Raw genomic sequence first — 19,767 nt, forward strand, 5'->3', positions numbered from 1 at the left:
AACTATAAGGGAATTAATTCCTTTCTTTTATGCTTCTCTTTCAAAGTCTGTGCTTGGCAATGTAAGGTTCCAACCTCCCTGCACATGACTCTGGGGATGGGCTTTATTGACCCTTCTTGTTTTAATTCCTTTGGGGTACATGTACATACTAGAAATTGGTCTCTCTGGACCTACAAAGTCTTACCCTGGGTAGGAGAGCACCTGAGGGCTTCCCTAAACCCATACTCCCTCAAGTCAGATGTCTCCTGCATTTCTGTAGCACCTGATACGGATAATCTAATTAATTACGTGAGAGTTGTTTAAAATGCCTCATTTCCTTCCTTGACTCGTGCATAAATCAGTCACCGAGTTCTAGTGATTCTCACTTCTAACTATCTGGCCAAGATATCGCTGGTTTCCCCCTAGTGCTCATCATCTCTAACTGGCACCACCATCCTTCTTAACTAGCCTCCAGCCTTGCCTGCATCCAACCCACATGCCATGATGTTGCTAAAGTAGGCTGATCCTAAAAAGATCTGAAACATATTCCATGCATTCATTCTGTTAATCATGTAGGACACACTTGATCCTTCATGGTCTGACCACCCCTTTAATGTTGCCTCTGCAGATTCCCCTCCCCCCACCTCCCCACACCTCCCGGGTATCCTTACTGAGTCCTAGTGGCTCCCACGCACCTCCATCACCTCCATCCCTCTTCTGCTGCCTTCCTTACCTTACACGTCAGGCAAGCCCCTACTTAGTCTTGGCCAGAAGCCTTCAGGACTTCTCTGGCAGCCGGGACACTCTCTTGTCACTGATTTTCAGAATATATTCATATTTTCACTGCAACTGTCTTTTTGCACATCTGTCTTTCATTAGATTGTTAGACCTTAGGTTCTATCAACATTTGTTGAATGAATCAGTGAATTATGAATGGGTGGAATATGGACTTGAGAGAGGCGGGTTTGAAACACACACTTGGAGACATTAGTGCATGGGTGACTGATGCAGTCCTGGGGAAAACTAATCACCCAGAAAGAACAAGGTGGGCTACAAAACAAGACCAGGTTAGAATGCTGGGAAAGCAGAGGATGAACCCTCAGAGAAAGGGCTAGGAAAAAAGACCGCAGGAATAGTCAAGGACTCAGTATCTCAAAGATCAAAGCAGAGGAGATTAAAAAAAACGAGAGTATGGTTTGTTGTGGAAATGTGAAAGAGTCATAATGGAGTAACTGTGTCACCCTTAACAACAACAAAATATGTGAAAAGCTAGGAAGTTATGAAAGAAGGGCTCTTACACATGATTGCCTAATAGTAATGATCACAGAAGACTCTGCCAGAGCCATTAGTGTGCATAGAGGCCAGCACAACTTGCATGCAATAACTCTACAAGCAGCTATCTGTTCAACCTCTGATGCTGCTCTTGAGTCACTGTGATGAAGATTACTGTGGCGAAATACCTGACATAATCCTCATTTTTGCCCTTAAAAACCTTCCCTTGCTTCAATCTCTCTGAATATGACCATGATTGTCTATGGCTCGTGTATTCCCATTATGAGGTTTTGCTATTCCCAAATAAATATCATAATTCTTTGTAGACTATTCTTTTTTTTTTTTTTTAGATTGACAGGTTTATACTGAGCTAGTGCACCACAGAGGTAAACAAAAATTATTGCATCATTTTATAAGAACACTTGGGTAAAAAATCTTATGAATTTATGCAAATGAAAGTTGTGCAATATAAATACGTACAATTTTATTTTTATTAAGATAAATTTTAATCAAATTTTACCACTGTTTTCAGGATGAGATATTGCTAGCCCAGCACTTGCTTTACCACATTGTCTGAAAATTGTGTGTTCCTGTACTAATTTTCTTCTTACAGTATCAATTTGGAGCTACTCTTGTAATATTAAAGTAGAAGATTTCTTGAGTTTAGATTTTCCCAACACAGAGAGACAAAAACTCAAGCAGACTTTAAATGTTTAGAGGGCAGATATTGGGGATTTGTCCATAAAAGAGATTGAATGTGTATGTTTCAGAAGAATGACCAAATTTCCAATATTTAAGCTTGGAAATTAGATGATCTAGTATTTAAAGCTGCCACCCATCCCCCACCAAACACAGAGCCCAAGGCAAACAGGGCTAATTGATTGTGGTGTTAGTGACAAGCCTGTGACTACCTAGCAGCTATTACAAACTGGTCAGAGTGGGCCTGTGTGAAATCTCATCATTTTCAAGTTAATTATGTTAAATTTGAGCTTTCACAGCTCCCTGCTCACGTGGCAATGGATGTAGACATCAGGACAGATGATGGCCAGGATGACAATGAGCCAAAACAAAGTATTGAGGACCCTCTAACTGACAAGTTCCAATTTCTGAATTGAAAAATCCTAAATTCAACCATTCTAAATCGGGGTCCATTTGTGGCTGAAATATGATTTGGTCCTTCTGTTTTAATGTTTATGCCCTTCTTCTTTTAGGAATTGTGAATTAAAGTCTTCTTAAAACTTTTAATTACACACACCCACCCACCCACACACCCACACCCACACCCACACACACACCATTTCAGATCATCTCAAAGATGTGAATTATAACAGGCTGGTTCCAGATCTCTATTTGCCACTGACTACCTCTGGTTAGGCTCCCCTTACCAGACTGCCTGTGAAATTTGGAGTTTAGCCATACATTCTTTTTCAGAAAAACAAATCTGGCAGCAGCCTGTCAATTTTGCATTGCTATTTAAAAATCCTTCACGGGTTTGTCATTATTTATGAATAATGGGATAAAATACAAACTCACATACATGAGGTTGAGTTCATCACAACAAAAGGACTACTTTACTCCTCTCATACTGCCCCTGCCCCTTATTTCATCATTTCCAAATCTTTCTTTGTATGGTTGTGTTTGCTTTCTTTGGCAAATACCACGAATTTAGTGACTTAAAATGACACTAATTTATGATCTTGCAGTTATGAGGCTTAGAAGTTTAACATGTGTCTTTTTTAAAAAAAAAAATGGTTCTTTTTGTTATATATGACAGTAGACTCATTTTGACAAAATTACAAAAGCATGGAATATATCTTGTTCGAATTTAGTCCCTAGTACCTCTCCTTCCCCTTCCTTCCCCCACCCCCTGCTCCCTGCCCTATACTGATCTGCCTTTTACCCATAGTTATTTTTCTAATTAATTTCTTGTGGATGTACATGATAGTGAGATTCACCATGGTATATTCATATATGTACATAGGAAAGTTCGGTCAAGTTCATTCCACTGTCTTTCCCCTCCCCTGCTTCCTTTCATTCCCTATTGTCAAGTCCCTATTGTCAAGTCTTAATGGGCTAAAATCAAGGAGTTGGTAAAGTAAGGATCCTCGTCCTGTTCTTCGCCAGCTGCTAGAGGCGGCCCTCATTCTTTATTTTGCAGCCCCTTCTCATCTTCAAAGCCAGTGATGGCAAGTCTTTCCCACGTGGCAGTACTGTGGCACTAGCTTCTGCTTCCCTCCTTCACTAAGGACACTTCTGATTACAGTAGGCCCAGCTGGGTGATCCAGAATAACCTTCCCATCCTGAGATCCTTTACCATATCTGCAAACTCTCAGAGTGGACATCCCGGGGAGCCATTTTTCTGCCTGCCATAACTGTGTTCCTTCTGCCCAGAGGATCCACTTCTGTGCTTGAAGACTCTGACCCAGTCCTCAGGCATTCCTTAAGATCCTGTGGAAATGTAACCACTTCTATGAGGGCCCTCTCCTCTCCTCCTTCTCTCTCAGGCCTGCATGCATGCACAGACTGAAGCACTGGTACTGTAATTTATTTGTCCTCAAGCATATCACTGAATCAGATCATGAGTCACCAAGTCTTACTCATTTTGCAGCCTCAGAGGCCTAACTATAAATGTTTGTGGAGAAGAAGAATTAATGTGATATTTTAATGAGTAAAGAACTTCAGTGGAGGTAGAGGCAAGACCAATAAAATATCTGCAGAACTTCTGTTAGGGAGTATGACTTATAAACTACTTCTGACAGCTCTGAATTGCTTATTATCACATAATCAATCAAACCCCTAAATATTTAAACCATTCCAAAGAGGTATTACAGCAAACTTAAAAATCAACCATTTGCATTCTATTTATAACTTTAATGTGATTTGCTGTGGATTACAAAATATTGTAGAGGTTTTAAGTGTCCCCCTGGATTTGGCTAGAAAAGGTAACGTGCGCACCCCAAGTGCTAGGTCAAATGACAAGTCAGAGAAGTGATATCATATACAAGATTTCTGAATTAAGAATCAAAAACAAAATACTGCCTAACAAATCTCACTGGGCTGGTCAGAGGATAAAAATAATTTGGCTACAATATTTATTTAACATTTCAGTATCTGGAAGTTCTTACACAAAAATTATTAAAAATCCAAATTAAGCAAAATTTAAGTAGCCTCAAACATATAAATTGCAAGCCAAAGAAGCAGTTCAATAAATTAAGGACAAAAGATCTATTTTAAATGTCAATGGTCTGCTATGAAAGCATATTAACACCAAATAATACAGAAATCCAAACACATGGAAGTCACCTAAAAATGAGGTGCCTAGCAGTTGAACTTTAAAACCCAACAGTTAAGTACAAGGAAGAAGAGATTATTACCCGTCTTTTAACTTGAACACAAAGTTTGCTTTGTTATTTTGTCTTCATTAGCAATAATTAAACCTCTCTTTAACCTAACTCTTGTTCATTTTATTAGTTTTATGTTAGGACACATGGACTTTTTGAAGCCAAGGGTAGTATGTAAATAAGCTTTTGGTTAGATTTCATTTTTTTTTTCCCCCTTAGCACTGAGAAAATACTTAGGATTTTTAGATACAGTAGTGGGCCTATGGATCTGTATTAAACTTAACATTCCTAAAAGGTAAATTAGGTTCAGCTGATTCCTACAGATCAGGAGGAGCACAAGGCTAAGGGGAGACTCTCCCTACTTCCACTTGGGAATTCAGACTGAGAATATAAAAATTGATGTACAGGGTAAGTTACATCATAGCAGATTTTAACCTTGGTGCATTTTCATAGAAAAGGGAAGCAGAATTATTCAATATTTCTGTTGGGGTTTTCTAAGTTTTTCTACAGAAGCAGCAGGAAATACATTTAGGAATAATCAACATCACTTGGCTAAAGTGGAGAACCCATGGTCTAGTCTGTGCAAATGGTCATCATTTTGCTACTCTTGTCCAGGCATTCAAGGTCTTTCCTGCTATTACATCTCATTTAAGTATAAATATAACATACAGCCAGCTTGGAGACATTACCTGGAATCAGAGTCCAAGTCATCTCAAGATTATAAACAAGAACCTACCTTAAAGGCTATTTACAGCTCAATGAAATGCCAATGCATTTTAAAGGTCTATTAAGGCTGTGAACAAGAAATTTGTAATAGGCTTAATAAATAAACAACTGAACCACTAAGTAGTACTTAGGGAAACAGGCTTGAGCATTTAGGTTTAGTTCTCAGTAGGACAAAGACTGTTTACCTTGCTCTGGTTAGAACCAACAGGGCTAACAGTGGGGGTTTTAGGAAGAACCAACTGTAGAAGCCCCAGTGGGGTCTACAAATTGCATTTTCTGTATTAGTAAAACGTCAAAACTATATTGTTCTAACTTACTCTCTCCTGAAAAGAAATCTTTTCCCATCTTGTATTTCATCTTGAACAATTTTACTATGTTTAGCATAGTAGTAACTGGGAAAAATGTGTTTCATCTAGAAACAAACGTGAGAAAACTTCAAAAAACATTACAGTTCTGCAGTGCTAGGTTTCCAAGTTTTTCATATAATGCCAAGATAAGGCAAAATAAAGAGTGCCACAGTAATCAAACTTAACAAGTGTCTTTAAAAACAACGATACTGAACTGTAATAGATTATTTTCTACAACGTGAACAGATAATGGATCTGCATTCTTCTTTTGTTTTTCATGCTAATTTGCTTTATAAACCTCCCGACTTTCAAGCATAATATTTTTTAGAGGAGGCAGGTTAATGCTCACGTTCACAATAAATCAGTTTGGCAAATATTTAGTTTTTTAAGCCAACGAAGCACGTTTCCCCATTCTAGGCCATGAAGCAGTTCGATGTCAACTTGCTGTGGTGTCAAATGCGACAAACTCTGAGAGCTCCAGTCGCGAGGCGGCGGCACGCGCACGGTTTCCCGCACTCCTGCAGCACCAGGACGCTGCGCCCTCTCGGCCCCTAAAGCACAATCCGCACGCACCACCTTCAGTGCCACAGCCAGTACACTCTCCTCCCTGTGCGGGGTAAACTGAGGCACCATGACCCAAGTGATGCAGAGCCCGATGATGTCCCCCGTTTCCGCTCGGCGTCCACTTGCCCCAGGAGACCTGGGCAGCGCACAGTGGACAACGCGTTCCCTGCCCTCAGAAGGTTACAGCAGAAGCCTAGGAGAGGCTGTTCCCAGCCCGCCAGCCCCCGCCCCGAACAGATCTCGAGCATCCTGAGACCCTCAGTAGCCGGCTGCTGGGACCTCGCTGAGCCTTTAGGGAGCGAGCAGTCTCCGCCTCCGGCTCTGCCAGACCAGGCGCCCGAAAGTTCCGCAGCTCCGGCGACTGCTCGGCCGCTGACCCGATGCGGGGCTCTCTCCCACCCGTGCCCCACCGCTCCAGCACTCCGGGTGCTCCCGCTAACCTGACACCGCTGCGCCACTCAGGTGGTAGCCGTGCACCCCTCGCCATGGCCAGCTGGAAAGCTGCCGCTGCGCCGCTCTCTGAGCCCGATGCCCGGAGGTGTCTAGTGCGGTCAAGCCGCCTCCGCCGGCGCCTCGCAGCTACGCGGGCTGCGCCACTGGCGACCGGGAGTGCGGAGCTTACCAACTACAGGAGCCGGAGCCGGCCGGTACCGAGCATGCCCAGTGCGGCTAGCCGGGCGGCGCGGAGGCGCGGGGCCGCGCGGGGTGTCGCCGCCGGGTTTTCGCGGCAGCCGCGGCCGGGGGCGGGGGCGGGGCGCGGGGCGCGCCAGTGGGAACCGCTGCATCCACCCGCAGAGGACCACGGAGAGGCTGTCGTGCGCCCCGGAGTCCCTCATTCAGCGAGCGCAGCCTCTGGGCGGGGCTCAGTGGCCCTAGGGCTCCGCACCAGCACGCCGAGGGTTATTTACCCCAGCGGAGGGCACTTATTTTAGGCGCTGTCGTGCTTGGGCAGCGTGACTGGTAATTTTCGCGGGGCGGGGCGCTACCTGGGCTTCCACCGCAACTTTTTTGAGCGTCGCACTCACTGGTGTTCAAGGACACCCCGGAAAAGGCTAAGATTCTTAGAGTGCCATGGTGGACGCTAATGGAAGAGGGTGTTCAACCAACACACCCCCAAACCTAGCCAGCCTCCAAGTCTGTCCAGCCACTTTGCAATCAGAAGCTTCCCAGGCCTTCCCGGCTGTGCGCTGTCCATTAATAAACGCTATTTAAAGCAAAGCCTGCACATTGAAGAGGCTGTAAGAAAACACGGCAGACATCCACCGGTGACTGCTGAGAGTTGGGGTTCCGAGGGATTTTTTGTTTTTTTTTTTTTTTCATTTGCTCCTTCCTTATTTCTATTTGTGGTTTCTATATCTTCTCAAAAGAACAATTGTTTTTTTTTTAAAGAATAATTCTAAAATTTTTTTTACACATTTATATAAGTTTCTCGCCTGTACGATCCTGCAACGTTGGTGACTTTATTTTTTAAAGACGTGAAAGAGCAAGTGAATTTGGGGGCGAGGACCAAGCTCCTCCTTCCCGGCTCTTCTTTGCCCGCCTCTTGGTCACGCCCCAAACCGGCCCTTTTACTCCAGCGCCTCCCTCTTGGCGGTAGGTTGCTGTGAAAATGCGGAGAGGTGGATTTTGCAAACTATAGCGTATGATGGCTTCTGCAGCCAGACTGGGTAGGTTCTGCCGTCAGGTCAGGGGTTGCTGTCAAAAAGAGATGAGGCCTTAAACAACTCGGTTTCTCTCTTTCTCTCTGTCCTTGGCAAACTAAACCCATGCACGCCGGAGCTCACACCTGCAGAAGTGGGTCGGGATTCAACTGAGCATGCTCCGGGCAGTGCCAAACTGCCGCACGCGGCTGCCTCTGCTTGTCCGAGGGTGATGTAGTACATTGAAGCTCAGGAGGTGGGAAGCAGAGCTTTAAAGATTTGTAATACATCGGCACGTGGACAGGTCACCCATGCCCGGGTCCCGGTTGGTGGGGAGGGTGCTCGGCATCTGACATTCAAGCGAATCAAAACCTGAAGATTGTGATTAGAAATCATTTTAGCATTATTTTATAGCATCTCGAATAACAACATGTTTTAGCTCAAAAAACTTCACGGGCTTTCTTTCAAGAAACCTAATCTTTTCAAGTTATTCAATAGGTATTTTTTATAATTGCACTAAGGCCCTTAATTAAATCAATGTCCCTGCTCTCAAATAATTCTGTAGCATTATATTCTTTTTTCCTCTTAGACATTACTGCATTCACTCCGACGTATTTTCTTTCCTCCCTTTCCCTTTGAATCTCAAAGAACCTGCACAAATGCTTTCGGTATTTTAGAAACACTTGCAGTAAGTGTGGAGAGCTTGTGGGGTTTTGTTTTGTTTTGTTTTGGTACCAGGGATTGAAACCAAGGGCGTTTAACCACTGAACCACATCCCTAGCCCTTCTTATGTTTTATTTAGAGTCAGGGTCTTGCTTAGTTTCTTGGGGCCTCTCTAAATTGTTGAGGCTGGCCTTGACCTTGAGGTGCTCCTTCCTCAGCATCCCTGATCGCTGGGATTAGGAGGCATGCGCCACCAGGGCAGAGAACTTGCCTTTAATCTGCAGGTACAGAAGAAAAGACTAAAGTGGTGAAAGATTACAGGGAAAAGATTTTACCGACATGAACTTAGTAAACTCAGAGAGTTACCCAGAGGGTCTTTTATTGGACAAGGAAAGTGAATGGGATTAGTTTTGTCCAAGCAGGCAGATCAGCTGCCCAGTGAGGATTGGTGTGAGAGTAGAAAATATCCTCAGGGTGAATTGCCCTTCATTTCAGCCTCTCTCATCTTAGACCAGCCCTATTTCCGCCTGGGAAAGGGTTGGGAGGATATCTCTTAATGGCCTATCACAGTGCTCTGTCTGGAGCTTTCTGCTCCCCAGGACCTTTCTTGATTCTCCAATCTGACTATCCCTCTCATCCTTTTTCCCAACAAACTCTTCCTTTGCACCATGCCATTGTAGGTGTTCTTTGGTTTCTTCCCTTCTGTTTCCCTGTGGTCTCTCATCCCTCTGATGATTGACAGTGCCAAGGTGCCATTAGTTGCCGTGTATCTTTATGACTGTGTTTATTACCGGAATCCTTTCTGGCTGATAAGGCACCTGTTCTGATTAGTCAGTGTCTGTTGTTTGTCCATACTTCTTGTTAATATTTTTGTATGTCATCTTTATCCCAAACCACATTTTCCTCTCCACATTTTCTTTATATGTAAGCTACCAAATAACTGGTGTGACTTTTAGGAAATGTGAATCCAATATGCCTCAAACAGAAGTCATCAGCTGTGATTTGCTTTTCTGCCTGTATTTCCTAGTTTGGTTTCTGGTACCTCCATCTATCCCACCAGGTGATCACCAATCTGGATATTTCTAGATTATTTATCTGCTTTTCCTCTGTCCCTGGCATTACCAGTTTTGCACTTAGGCACCTCTGAATGCCTCCCCTCCCCATGTCACAACCTCTGATTGCCTACCCGCCCTCATGTCACCTACACTACCCTCTTAAATCCCCACCATCTTCCCTATCAATCACAGAGCAAGGATCTCCTAAGTGGATCCTCTCTGTGTCTTCTCCCTCCCATCCTCATGCCTCCTTAGACTTTTCTTTTTGACCAAACTATATTACTGTATGTCTGCTAAAAATCCGTGAGTGAATTCACAGTGCCTTCAGTATAAAGTCCACCTTTTAAGTATGAACTGGCTCTTGCTTTCCTCTCTAGATTAGCTGCCTGCAGGTGTTTCCTAATTTGGCCAAGCCTAATTACCTGATGTGTGAATCCATACCTCTGTGTACTGGTTGCTCTTTTGTCTCTCCTTTCCAGTTCACCTGGCTAATGTTAAGCCTTCAGGAGTGAGTTCAGACTGCATGTCCCCCTGGCCTTTCTGTGGTGACTTCTTCTTGAAGACCTCACTTATGCCCTGTACTGTGTCACCATTATGGCCCCTGACCTTAATTTGATTTCCTTCATCTCCTCCACCATGGTGTAGGCGACTTGTAGGCTATGTCACAACTATCATTGTATTTCAATTCTCAGTCTCAATAGAACTTTTCTTAACAAATGAAAGATAGACACATGTACACATATAAAATTTTAAGTTTTTTAATTTTAAAACTTCTTTTTGAGAATTGTAAGTATATTGCAAAGAAAAAAATACAAGAACTGATTACATCAGGTGCAACCTGCTGAGTGATTGTGCTCCTTTGAGTAATAGAAGTGAGATCTCAGGTTTGACTCCATTAAATCCAAGCATTTTCTTCACCTCCAGAAATCAGGGAGTGTTTTCTGACCAATCTGAAGTACTTGTCTAATTGGCCTGTAATTGCATGAAGTTCAGTATTGTATTGCTAATTAATCCACAAATTCCTTTGTTCTCTATCACTATGCTTCCTTCTGCAATGTAGTTATAACCTCCTAATTATGTGGTTACTCCTCAGAGTAATTGTTTTTTTTTCTGTTGAAAGAGTGGCACTACAGGGCGGCAGATTAACTATTTAGGAATGAATATAATTTTTACAATTCTCTCAGCCCATGTTGTCAGCCAACACCTAGAACTAATTGTGAGGGACAATCACCTGCTTCAGAATCCCCCTGGGGATGATGAGCCCATTCTAGACCTCCTGGATAGAGTGGTCCAGGATGCAGTGACTTCAATAAGCCCCTCCAGGTGATTCTGTAAACTCTATTTGAGAAGCAGTTCTAAGTCATGTAGATAAAAGAAATAATAATAATTATTAGTTCAAAATGTCAAGAAGTCCCTGTTTTGGTTTACTTTGGTAGAGAGCTGTATATGCCTAGCAGGAGTATGAGTCCATTTTTAAAAAAGTACTACCCATATTTGTAATTTTTGATTAATTTTAGCTTATATTAAAAGAGTCTGTAGGATAGAAGCATAACCTAATGAAGTAGCTTCTTATTTTTTTTTTTTTACTTGTAGAACTACACAGGAATTTTACCTGGTGACTGATAGAGGCCAAATATTACTCTCCAGCACATCCTTCCTAAACTCTGTCTCCTTCCATGGAGAGTGAATAGGGCAGGAAGGAAGTTTTGAACCCCCCCTGGAAGAAAGTACTGAGGAGTATGAGGAGTATGAGTCTTCCCTGGAAGTCTGAAAGAGCATATTTAGGAAGGGGTTATCTTGGGGAGGAATTGAAGGAAGCAAACACTTTTCTCTTTAGTCTTATGACTTGCTGGCTCAGAGGAACAAAGCCTCTTGAAAAGCCTGAGTCAGTGTTAGGAAAATATTTCCTTCCTTGTTAGCAGTTCAGACTGTGTATCAAGATTGGTCCTTAAGAGGGATTGTGTGTGTGTGTGTGTGTGTGTGTGTGTGTGTGTGTGTTCTAACCAGTTCTCTCCAGCTGTAAAATCAAGAGATCAAATGGCATGCCTGCAACTCATGAGGGGCAGAAGACCCAGCTTGAAGGGTCACACCCTTCCTGACCTCCCTCTAAGATCACACCAAAGCCCTTCCCTCCTAGCCAGTTTGCTAGCCTGGACGCTAACAGCTATCACGGTAGAGCTCCCCTGCCTCAGACTTCATTGATGTAGGGACATGAGTTATTGGCAGGAGAAGGGATGCATTTAGTACTTCATCTTCCACTTGTAGGGCAGGTTTTCCTGAGAACTGGGTGGATATTTGCATGGGCTGGTTAGAAGAAGGCTCCTTTTAGTGATAGAAGTATGGAACAGAGCCCTGGAGATCCTGACTAGGGAGATGGCTGAGCTCTGGAGGAGAGCCCGTTTGTAAAGAATTTGAGTTTTCAGGGGCTTTGCCCATGGATTCTGGAGAAGTCATGTCCTATACATGGCTTGGAGTTTTATGCCTCTAGTTTGTAATGTCCTTGGGAAGGAGGGAAGGCCAAGCATCCCCTGGTAAGATGGAGGAGGTTCAAGCTGGGTGACCCCAGCCATCAAACAAACAAGCAAACAAACACAACATCCAAACAAGACAACATGTTCTCCAGGATTGTGGCTCAGTGGACAAATCCTTTGTCTTCAGACTTGACCGGAAGGCCATGCCACCTACTTCAGAGGGCTGCTCAGAATGGGGGGGCTCTAAAGCCCCTGGCAGCTTCATCGTGACCTCAGCAGGAATGAGTGTGACATAAGTGTGCACAGTGAGACATCCAAAAATAAATGTAGCAAATTGCATTGTGATTTTCTGTGCTGGTGATTTTCATGCCCCACCCCCTCTCTTTTTGAGTAGTTGTTTATTAAAAGTAAAAGGTAAAGAAAGAAATTTTTTTATCTTTTGGGAAAATAAGTCCAAAAGTGGACAGAAGGTTCCTGTGAGGGCAGAGGCTGAAGGGAAGCTCCGAGGTGTGGCAAGTCTGTGAGGTGAGTGGCAGGTCAGCACAAAGACCTGACAGAGGGGCTCGTGGAGGTACTGATGGGATCGGAGGGTGCAGCTGGTGAAGAGAGCTGGCTTTTATTTTTTAGGATGTAAAAGATGCTGGTGGGCTTACTTCAGATGGACACCTGGTTTCCTTTCTCAGGAGCTTCCCTTCTACTGGGTGGGGTGTTGATAGAGCAGGGAGCCACCTCTACAGGTTCTACCCTAAGAGACTCCATAGTGGGGAGTTCAAAGGCCCAGGGCATCCACACATTGCCACAACAGGAAAGGGGATTTGACACTAAAGTTTCCTTTGGATGATGTCACAATTCTGACTTGACCCTGGAAATTAAAGTTTCCTTGCAAATGGAAACTTCTGTTCTTCCCTATTAGAAAGTGCACAGTCCCAATGTGGCAACCTTCTGTATGATGCCTACTTTCTCTCCCTGAAATAACAAATAGTATTTCTACCCATAATCACAGGGATGATTGGTTTATTTTGTTTTCCATCAAGGATAAATTTGCTGATGAAGAGTTTTTCTTTACCTAAGGATCGTGTGGGGGCTATAAGTACAATTATTTGGCGGAAGAAATAGCTTTCTTTATTTGGACCACATGTGATTTTCAGGCAGGTATAAACTCTACCGCTTTTCTTCAGGAATCTTTTGGATCTAATCTAGTATTATTTCTGGCACATGATAAATGCCAATAAATTTTGTTGAGTTGTATGCTGGAATCGATGTTATAACTACACATTGAAGTATCTTGGAGGTGGTTGTCTTAAAATACAGAGACAGTTCACTTGGTTGAAATGTCATTCAGACTTCGGTGTCAAGTCTGTGTGGAGTTGATTCTACTTCTGTTTTTGTTGACATGTTTTATCTTGGTCACCAACTTGGGTCAGCCAGCAAAAGGACAAAGCTACCGGTAAGTCCAGGATGAAGGCTTGGACAGGGGCATGAATAACACTGAAGGATTAAGCTACCTAAGGAATAGTTAGTGGCTATTTTTGCAATACCATGATTCATGGTCTCTATTTGAATAGATTGGTGTTTCTATCAATTTCAATAAGCATGCCTTATGTTTTAATTTTGAAGGCATCTTGAAATTGACCACCCCTAAAACTTGAGGGATGTTGTGATTTATGAAGTAAATGGGGCCATTTCCTTAAAGTGTAGAGAGATTGCAACTTGCTGCGGGGCCCTGCTAAAAATTACCAGGAAGCATAATGACACTGGCTAGCCGTGACAGGGAGAAAACAAAGTAGAGTATAAAAGGACTGCAGATCTCTCTCAGTGTGATTGATTTCATTGATTTATAATGCTGTATGTGCACTTTGGCTTGTGGTTCTAATTACTCAAAATGGACTAAGCTTGAAAGGAGAATACCAGCCATCTTCAGGAATCTTTGACGGTTACATGGATATTACATTTAATTACATTAAAAGTCCTCTATAAAGTTTATTGCCCATGGGAGATAGGGGAGTAAGTAGAGCCGCCTGTCATCTCCTGGCCACTCACCTACCCATAATCCGTCTGGCACTGGACCCCATTCAGACAGTACTAGAAAAGCAGGAGAACAGTCTGAAGTTCTCCATTTTATAAAAGAGCACCAAAATAGTCACCTATAGAAAAGACACCCTCCTTCACTCTGCCACACACCCCTTTTGTAGCTTGGAGTTGTTTGTATTTCGACTATATTCTCTCCTTGGGTACTTGGGTGCTTTGGGTTCTAACTGTCTCAATTTGGTTTCCCCCTCTGTCTCTTGTTTTCACTGTTTACTCTAACGGTATTTATAAAAATAAATAGTGTGCATTATTTAATTTTTATTTAGTGTGCATTTCATAATGCTAAGGAGAGACTAATGGGAAGATTAGTGGGAAAATGAGAAACCAAAATCACCCCTGGAAGAGTCTAGGACACTCTTCAGATATAAGCCAGATTGTTGCCTTCCTGTTCTGTCCTGTTAGCCCAAACTCCAGGATAGTGTTCAAAGACCACATCCTGCAGTGTCTGATTATTTCTTATAAGATCCTGCCTCAGGCATAGGTTTCCTTTAAATTCAATTGTTGTCTAACTTAAAGTATTAAAAATGTGATATGCTGGGCAAGTCAGGAACATGCCAGTTATATAATTCAAGGATCTCTGACTTTTACTTTTTATTTTTTATGGTCTTTGGGATTGAACCTAGGACCTTGTGCATGCTAGGCAAGCACTCCACCACTGACAGTACCCCCCAGCCTGATCTCTGACCTGCTGGCTCATTGAATACACTTTTTCCATATGTGTGAGCTCTGCTTACAGAATGCATTGAACAGTGAAGAAACCTCACCAGGACAGCAGTATTGCTAGCTTCAAAGAGGCCATTGTATCATCCTTTCGAGGCCTCTCTGGCTCCACCTCCTCAGCCTCCCTAGAGTGCCTGTGCCCCTGCTCCAGCAGGGTCTCAGGAGAAGGCTGTGAGTGTATCTTTCTGAAGACAGTTCTCCAGGGGGCCAGGAGGCTGAAAGCTGAAGCCCAGAGTCATGGGTGCCTTGGGGTGCCCAAGGTCACCCTTCATCAGGAGTGACCCATCTTGCCTCATGCTCCAGCTGCGTCCTGGCGCCTCTCCTCTGGCATCAGGGTTGATGGATGGAATAATGTAGTGGTCGTTTGCCACTGCCCTTCCTAAAACTTCCTAGCCCTTTAGGGTGGCACCAGGGCTTGAGGCCTGGTGTTGGGAACGACAGGACTCTACTGCTGACCGCTTAACTGTCCCTGCTTCCCCAAGCATGGGCTGATGACCTGCCAGATCCTTGTGCTGAGGAACTCCTGCACCTGCTGTGGCCCTATTAAAGACACTTCAGGCCCTGTGGATGGCCCCTGAGGATTTCCTTAGTGTCCCCGAAAATCCCATCAGCCGAGCTACAGCTCTATCTGGAATTACTCTATTGTTAGAGCAATAGGTTCTTTAAGAGCAGCCCAAGGGTGGGACCATGGAATGACAGAAAGCAGGAATTTAAGAAGAGGATATATGTATGTCTTTACTTCCTACTGCTGTCAATGGAGGGCAACTTTTTAATGAAGTCAGAATCTTTAAGATATACAAATGCATAATGATAGTTTGGGGAGAGAACAGTTTTCATTTCTTGTATTAACTGTCTGAACATTAAGATGACTGTAGATCACGTCCAGGAAGTGATAAACTGAGCCATGGTGTGTGAGCTTCCTGTGATTTGCTCTCGATGTCATCACACGAGATTAGCCACGGAATTCATGAGTTTTAGAATGGATTAGATGCAATATTTCGAACCAGAGAAACAAATATTGTGAGCAAGTAGGAAAATCAAGTCTAATGCACACATTTTAATTTATTGTAAAATAAATATGCCAGATTTGCCTAACAATTTAGGGACATTGCATAATTTATTGTGACAGCTCATTTACGAAAGAACCAGGATGTCTTTTTTTTTCTAAAGCTATAAAACAAATTAGAGTGACTCTTATTCCATGATTTATTTATGGTGGAATATTAATAAAAATATATAGCATGATGAATGCATTTCTAGTGATAGAATTACAGCAAGAAAAAATTACCAGTGACCATAAAATAAAATGAATTTTACATTCCTAGTCAATCTGAAGAATTTTGCTAAACAACAAATCAAGTGATTTTATTTTTATGTGGCACAACATTAAAAATGTTTTATTATGCAAACTACATTTAATGTCTATTATATATTGCCTTTCTTCTCAATTGAGGGTTAAAAACCTGTGAAGACGGAGGTCATGTCTCTCATTCTCATAGTCTTTGCATCCAGGTATTATCCTGCATTTAGAGGTACTTGCTAAATGTCTGTTGATGAAATATGAATTTGATAGTCATCAATACAGTTTTCAAATACATTGAGCTTTATTAAAGTAGGAAATAGATGAAATAAAGACAATGACTTCAGTTTGAATAGTTGTTGTTCTTCCGAAAAATAAACAATGATTATTTGGCCAAACAGATATTTGGGGAATTGGTTTTTGTAGAGTTAGGTTCCAAAGTTAGTAGATAATAAAAATTCATCTAGAAAATCTCTTAAATGGACCACAGAATTTAGCACATCTCTTTGAGTATAAAACTCATACCAAGATTCTTATGTACACAAAAGTTTCCAAAAGCAGGGACGAAAGTGAAGTCTCTTTGCACATGTGTGGGTGGCACCCACACCCATCTGTCTTGAAGTATTGATCAAATTCCCAGGTGAACGGACATGAGGGAGAGATGCTCAAGATGTTTCTGCTTGCCCAGAGGATGCACTCCATTCTGTCTTAATATTCAACCTTCATATGTACCTCACTCTGAGAAGTAAATATGATATAGCTAAGAAGTCGCGTTCTCTGTATCTTATGTAGGGAATGGTCAGATGCTGCAGTTAAGGAGTCCCCTGCCTTTTATAAAGATGGTTTTATTTGAGGTGAAGGGAAACTGGAAGTGATTTTCTGATTGAATTACACTGTCTCAGAGTTGCTTTGGCTTCAGGATTGAGGAATCCTGGAGTGCAGTTCACTCAGAAATTTTGATCCAGCAAAGAACTGGGTGACACTGTCCTGTTTGGTTAGTTACCGCTCTTCGGATCACAATATACCACAGAGTGACAGTAAAACATCATTTATGTCTGAAAAGTAATTTCACTTTGTTCTGGGTCTTAGGAGGACTGTGTAACCACTGTCAAAAGAAAATTGTATAAGGTGTAGTAAGTCAGTACAGTATGTCACCATTATAAGCAAAAAATTGCAAAATCAGATAGGCAGTCTAAAGTTGATTGTATGTATGAAGTTCATCATTAGCAATGTGTTTGGACAAAGGTATAGTATTTCCATTCCACTGGTGTGAGTACACTGTACATGTCTCAGCCATTCTTTTAATGATGTCCTTTCTAATTGAAGTTCCCACCAGAACCTTGTTTATAACCTGCATGTGGAACCTGGGTGGTCAGAACTTGTGCAACATTATCCTGAGATAACTTGATGGTTTAGATGTCAGTAATACTGACTTGAATCTAGGCTTCAAATATTACTACTTATGATGGCTTAGCTTAGCGACAAGATTTATTTCTGAAAATTCCATGGAGGGCTTCAGCTTCAGAATGGTTTTCGGGGGGTTAGGAGAGCATCAATACGTGCCATAATGTTGAGCACAAATGGAATGATGGGTAGTGTAGAGTCCGTGGAATCCATGAATTTTTGTGAGCTATTAATTTAATCACAGTGATTATTTCTCTTTGATTATCTGCTCTGTGTAAAGGGCAATGTCATGGCAGATCCACGTTGTTTTAGGCTATGAAAGCACATGTTGTTCTGATAGCACAGACCAGGTCTGCATTTCCACTGAGTTTCAGAGTAGACCTTGCAAGCCCATAAAACCAGACCTGAGCAACAACAATGAACGGACCCTGTTTATTTCAAACCATAGTTCATAATATATTGTCCAGATGTTTTACGCATATCACCTCGAGTTCTTTTGAAAAATAGAGTTGATTAAGTAAATTAAATAAAAATAATGGGGACACCCACTCCACCACCACCACCAGAATCAGAGCAATACTAACACTGAAGAAGGAGAGTCATAAATTTGAGGATCAGGATTATTCTGGATCATCTTTCAGGCTGGTAGTCAGAGCTAAAAGCTCAGTTCTGTCCCCCAAAGTGGCTCATATGCCAATTGGTGCCCTGTTTGACCAAGAAAAGAAATATGACTCAAGGAAATCCAGTGTGAGGGCCTCATGTCTGGATGATCTCCTGGACAAACTGAAGATTTATGGAGCATTCGTGCCACTAGCCTTCCATTTGATGCAAAACCCAATAAAAGCCTCATCCGACCCCTTTTGCTATTTGTTCATTGGATCTGCCACCAGCTACCAATTTTAAAAGAGAATTTACCAAACCTTTGAATTTATAAGCTTCTTTATAAAACAATTACCCCTCCATCTGCAACTCTAATCTATGATTTGCTCTCAACATCATCACGTGAAATTAGATATTGTACAAACATCTGACCAGCAGCCATTTTTGACTTGATGATGTAAGCATTTTGTTGGGAATATATATGCAATCAAGCACTTAGGAATTTTAAAGAGTTTCCAGGGTCTGTCTCTATAAGAAGGTAATGTACTCATTGAAGCCCAGAACCTTTTTTTTTTTCTTAGTTCCCAACATAATGCTGGGGGCACAGGCACTCTGGTTAATTTATTATGTACGTTAGTGAAGTGAGAGATTTTCTCATTGTAAACAAGGTCAATCAAGAAAAATGTGTTATCTTCCTATAGTAGACTGAGTAAATATTTTGAGAGTCAACAATTTACTATGCCTGTTAAGTGGAGTTTGTAATCTTAGCTTTGAATTGTATATGAAAGATGCTCTTAAATATTATAAACACTGCCACCATACATTAACCTTTCTAAATAGTTGAAAATAGTTTTTTAATATTTCTCTAGAATTAAAACAAACATTTTTAAATCTTTAAGAACAGATTTAAAAAATTTAAATCTTTTAAGAACAAAGGAGACTTCAAGAGCATGTAATATACAGTTCTCATGTAGGAAGGCAAATTATATTAAATAACTTAATTGGAAAATCAATGTTTAAATTTATTTCCTGCAACATGACTTAGCAAGGTCTAGAATTGTATATTTTGTCTAGTAAGCAGAAATTTGTCATCATGATGAATTCACTTACTCCCTACATGTGTTATTTTGTATTTTTGTAGTTAATTGAATTAATATCATTAGACAACATTAGTCATAAAAATCCAGGTCATTTCATGATTAAATAATATTGTACTTATAATTCCTTCTGAACATGAGTTTTAGTTGAATCTCTTTAATGACAAAGTTATCAAAAATTTACTATAATATTTTCTGCAACTTTTAAAGAATTGATCACGAGGCAAAGCTGCCACCTTCTGGCTAAGATTTATTACTTCACTTTAGAATTCAAACTCTTTTTTTCATTCACTACAGCATAGGATGCAATACAATTTGAAGCAATCCTACATAGACTTTTGAGATTTCCTAGGTTGTAGGCTTGAGATGTGGCTCAGTGGTAGAGTGCTTCCCTAGCATGCTCGAGGCCCTGGAGCTCAGTCCAGGCACTGACTGGCACTGCCAATAAAAATATTTTTTAAATGAGATTTCTTTTTTTTTAAGGTTGTTACAACCTAAAA

General features: G+C 41.7%; 1 protein-coding gene across 1 annotated transcript in view; it reads right to left on the minus strand.

Annotated features, from left to right (window-relative positions):
• The window catches only part of Mfap3l (microfibril associated protein 3 like), a 40,612-nt gene extending 33,773 nt beyond the window's left edge, over positions 1-6,839 (minus strand). Inside the window, exon 1 of the mRNA XM_076853669.1 lies at positions 6,670-6,839. The gene's annotated coding sequence lies outside the window, so the exon portion shown is untranslated. The remainder of the gene's footprint in view (positions 1-6,669) is intronic.
• Between the last annotated feature and the right edge of the window lie 12,928 nt (positions 6,840-19,767).

This window comes from Callospermophilus lateralis, chromosome 4 (assembly GCF_048772815.1).
Source record: "Callospermophilus lateralis isolate mCalLat2 chromosome 4, mCalLat2.hap1, whole genome shotgun sequence".
Classification (NCBI taxonomy): Eukaryota; Metazoa; Chordata; class Mammalia; order Rodentia; family Sciuridae; genus Callospermophilus; species Callospermophilus lateralis.